General features: G+C 43.3%; 1 non-coding gene across 1 annotated transcript; it reads right to left on the reverse strand.

The window, feature by feature from the left end:
• Nucleotides 1-2,900: 2,900 nt before the first annotated feature.
• LOC144270696 (U6 spliceosomal RNA) lies at nt 2,901-3,002 on the reverse strand. Its single transcript, XR_013347202.1, has one exon. It is a non-coding gene; the product is annotated as a U6 spliceosomal RNA (small nuclear RNA).
• Nucleotides 3,003-4,977: the final 1,975 nt, after the last annotated feature.

A 4,977-nucleotide genomic window follows, 5' to 3' on the forward strand; every position in this document is an offset into this window, starting at 1 on the left:
AAGCCACATGATGAGTAAATTATGATAAACTTCCTGGTAATTCCAATTGCCATGGATCCAGAGAAGTTTTTTTTATTGAAAGTTTTGAATGCATGAGGTATTCATGCAAGTGCTGGGCTGACACAGTCTACAGCAGTGGTTCTCAACCTATTTACCATTGTGGGCCACATCCAATGCTACCTGTATGGCCCTGCGGATATGACATGGACCACAGCTCTGTGCTGATTGGGCTGAAAGTGGCCTGCAGGCTGTAGGTTGAGACCCACTGGTCTACAGCCAAGTTCAGTGTAGGCCGGTACTCTGAAGGCTTCCCATATGGAGCTTTACCAGTATTCCTCCATCCTGACCTGCAGCTCCTGCTATTGCAGTCATGGACTCTCCCACAGTTCTGAACCTCAGGCTTGACCTGCAGCATCCCTAGTTAATTCAGTCCTGGGCTTCTAGTCAGGAGAGAGAGACAGAGAGAGATTTTGGTTTTGGGCCACCCTTAAAATAAAATTTCTGTTTTTTAAAACATATATTATAATGGTCCCATTGTGCACAGCAACACTAGAGCTGTCTGCCCCACGGCAGGCAGGGAACTTCTGGCAGGCAGCCTGCCCAGTGTTTATGAGCAGTGTACTGTGAAAATGACCTGGAATACTCTCATGGACACAGCTCCCGGTTTATATTACAGCAGAAAAATTATTATCACTGCCAGAAAAAAAAAAAAAAAAAAGGACAAAAGGCCACCAAACAATAATGCCACCATAAATAAGGTCTATAAAATAAAATATGAAGAAGTTGCATAACTAACCAGGTCTGTGTCACACACATGCTGCTCAGCTTGGGAAGAGTCCTCTGGGACATGTAAATTACTCATTCCATGTGGCAAAGGACCCAGTAAATAATCAAAGAAAGCGTGTGCAGGTTTACAACTCTCATAAGGAAATGAAGGCAAGAATTTTGAAGAACTTAGTCTCTCACTTCTGCAAACCTTTGCTCAAATCCTGAGCTGGATCAGAAGAGAAGATAGCTATGTTGCTCATATTGATTTCTAAAACATATTTGCCCACATCACTAAACTACCATAGAATTGGCAGCCATTGCTAAGTATGAGGCCTGAGACTGGGATAATAATTGTCGTCTTTTTTATAGTGCCTTCCCTCATGCTGAAGAAATGCTGGGATTGCTTTACAACTGGACAGCTGTGGATGTCTGTGGGATGGTTTCTCAGGGTACCCAGGACTCTGAGTCACCTTGTTACCCCCTGCCTCAAGTGTGAAGGAGTCTTGCTTTTACTTTGCTAGCTGTCAGCTTGCTAAAACCACCCACCTAGTAGCTACTCAAGCCCTCTCCTTCAATGCCAGCCACTACTTTTCCCCTGTTGGTTTTGGGTAACTTTATACAATGACTGTATTTAAAAACAAAATTAAACTATTTACCACATATATTGGTCAAATCCTGAAATGTCATTTAATATTAGCAACACAACACCACACAATAGTTGTGAGAATAACAGATTGTGCACAGGGATAGTCAACTGCCTCAGGTGGTTGATGGCATTTGGTTTCCATAGGTGCCTACTAATAAATACACTTGAGGCAAAAGGTTCTCTCTGTGGTTGCTGTGTGTTTCTGCTTAATTATTTTTAATCTGCAGTACTGACTGTCTTGCAATGGCATCTGACACACCCAGAAACATTGGGCCAAATTTTCAGCTGGTGCAAATGGATTGTCAGGAGCTGGGTGAAACCTTGTTAAGGGTTGAGTTAAAACCTTATTCAGATTCACAGGTGTGAATACACTTTTCAATTGACATAATTGTAATGATAAGCCCCCACATAGGACAAAAGGAGTGTGTGACCCTACCCATGAGTTTTTCTGGAGTATTGTTTGGGGGAGGAGGAGAATGTGATATGTGTGAGTGTGAGCAAGAGAAGGCAGAACACAGGAGACCAGAGAGAAACACAATCAGCATGAAGGAGCAGCTGAAAGCAAAGTATCTGACCCTGGAAGAAACTGGGGAGAAGTTTTTGGGTGGGGTGTGGGTTGAAAAGAGAGTGTGTTCTGGGGGCTGTGAGTAAAATAAGCTGTTTCTTGCTATTTGATTCCTTCTGTGTTCAGACACACAGGACTTGATATATTCCCTGTAAATAACAAGACTGCATTGAAGAAATACTTGACTGTCACCAATTTCTTCACCTAACTGGAATATCCCCAAGAAAGTGAACATTAACTAGCTGCTCATGTCTGGGGCAACATGAGCAAAACTCCATGGAAATCAATTTACAGCAGCAGTGAGGATTTGACTACTCTTCTTGGGTTTTTTCTTAATTTAGCTTGCAATAAGGCTCAGGCTCTTCTCCCCACCATGAACAAACTGGGATGTGAATGCAAAAACATCATTACTGTTACAGCCGGCGTCTAGTGGTGGAAGTACTGGCATCTAGTAGTAGTGCCAGCCATGGAAACAAGAAGGATATAAAGGAGGAAGCCTGAACTGAAAAGCTCTAAAGGGAGTAAACTCTTCCTTGCCCATTGGTTTGACCGTGTAACTCCTGTTTTTGAATCCCTCCATTGGCTTCCTATCTAATATCATATGAAATTTATGTTGTGTCCCCCAACTTTCAAAGCGCTACATAACTCTGCCCTTCCCTGCTTATCCTCTCTTGTCTGGCTTCATGTCACCCTGTCCCCTCCATTCTGCCAAGGCTTCCAACCTCATCCTACTTTCTTGGATTTTCCCAGAATCACCTCCATGCTTTCTTCCATGCAGTCCTTATGCATGGTTTGACCTCCCTTGGGTTGTTCACACTCAAGTCCCTGTAGAGACCCAGGACTACTGTGCCAGTTACAGTGAATAGTGCTGATCTGTACCTTCATTGTACATATCTTGCCTATTGTTTTTCTCCTTCCCCTGACCTCTATCTTTAGATCATGAATTTGTGTGTCATCCTTGCACAGGGGGCATGCTAATCTTCTCTGTATCATTCCAACTGTAGTGAGCTCTAAGCAGGGAGTATGCTTACATGTTTGGAAAGCACCCAGCACATAATGGATGCTACTGTAAATAAATAATCATAACAACTAGCACCACACCACCAGGGAGGCATCCACGAAAGGAACAAAGAATGTAGGCCATACTCACAGGAGGAGGACTCTATCCTGGGAAGCAGTGACTCTGAAAAAGATTTGTGGGTCATGATGGATAATCAGCTGAACATCCACTCCCACTGTGACCAAAAGGACTAATGCAGTCCTGCGATGTATAAACAGCAGACTCTCAAGTAGGAGTAGAAGGATTATATAGCCTCTGTATTTGGCACAGGTGCAACCTCTGCTGGAATCCTGTGTCCAGTTCTCGTGCCCACAATTCAAGAAGGATGTTGATAAATTGGAGAGGGTTCAGAGTGGAGCCACAAGAATAATTAAAGGATTAGAAACATCCCTTATAGTGATAGATTGAATCGATTTAGCTTAATAAAAAGAAGGTTAAGGGATGACTTGATTACAGTCTATCAGTACCTATGGGGGTAACAAATACTTAACAGACTCTTCAGTCTAGCAGAGAACGGTACAATACAATCCAATGTCTGGAAGTTGAAGCTAGACAAATTCAGACCGGTAATAAGGTGTAAATTTTTAATGGTGAGAGTAATTAGCTATCGTTACCAGATGTGCCTGTTACTTTTGGGTATTCTCATTTATTGGGGTTACTCTTGGGGGGGGCGGGGGGGGGGTTCTGTAATTCTATTAATGTACTGCTTATGTCACTTGTGTGTTCATATGGAGCTCTACTCCTTCCTTCTGCAAGTCTCCTCCCAGTGGAGCTATCCTGAAGTTTCCCCAGGACTGGATTCCTCCAGCCCTAGAACCAGATGAACATGCATGCGTACACACACAAACAGAGCAAATCTGAGCGGACCGGGTCAATCATCACTCTCAAGCTGATCCCCTTATACGTCCCTGTACTCAATGGGCTGGGTCAAGCAGCACTTTCAGCTTCCCCCCCTTATATACCACAGGTTTAACACATCCCTATCCTACTTTCATATCATAATTGTACTCGTAGTAACCCACTTGATTAGCAAACCCCACAGTATTTTTGGGTGCTACAGGGATCTTTAGCTTAGGTAAAAGAAGCATTGCTACAGAGTAAATGGGGGAAGCTAAAAACACAAAAGAGTAAAGTTCAAAGAGAGAGAAGCAACCAGCTTAACCATAAAAGTTATTTATTGAATAATAGTGATAACTACACAAGGAGAGCCTAAACCAACATAACATACATTATTAAAGGTTAATACCTGAGGTAGAAAGGAAAACAGAGAGAGAAAGAGAAAAAAAGATCTCACTCCTCCCTGAAGCATGAACTGGTCAGGGTTCCCAGGTGATGGTGGTAGCTCAGGATCCTGAGCGCTGGAGACTGGCAGAGCCCCCAGCATGATCAGTCAGGAGATGGAGTCCCAGTGGAACTGAGGCAGAGGTTGGATCCATGCATCAGAACACTGACTGGAGGATGTGTAGGATTTTTGTTGAGAAAATACAATGGTTCAAGGGAGAACACTAGATTTGTTTATAGGTAAACTGTGACTCAAGGGTTTTCTTTAGGCTAGACAATAGGAGCGGATCACTCTTGGCTATGGGTGGTGTTTTCTTCTAGGGAGCTCACAATGCAATGAGGCTGCTTCAGTATTTTGGATATCAATCAAGGATTTATTATGAGAATTGGTCAGATAATTGCTGAGCTGGATGTGTGCAGGCATAGGTTCATTAACATCTGGAGCAGAGATCCCCCATGATGCAGTGCTTCCCTGCTTTTCTGGTCCCAGAGTTCAGTCCAGTTCTCTGTTCTGCATTATGTATGCAAATGGAGATGTCTCTCTGTCCCATCTTTCATGCAGATGAGGCTAGGGGAGTTGTCTCTGTTCTTCATTCTGTATGCTAATGGAGATGTCTTAATCTTGTCCCCCTTGTCAGGAGGGGTCTAGGTGTGTCT

This window comes from Eretmochelys imbricata, chromosome 9 (assembly GCF_965152235.1).
Source record: "Eretmochelys imbricata isolate rEreImb1 chromosome 9, rEreImb1.hap1, whole genome shotgun sequence".
Classification (NCBI taxonomy): Eukaryota; Metazoa; Chordata; order Testudines; family Cheloniidae; genus Eretmochelys; species Eretmochelys imbricata.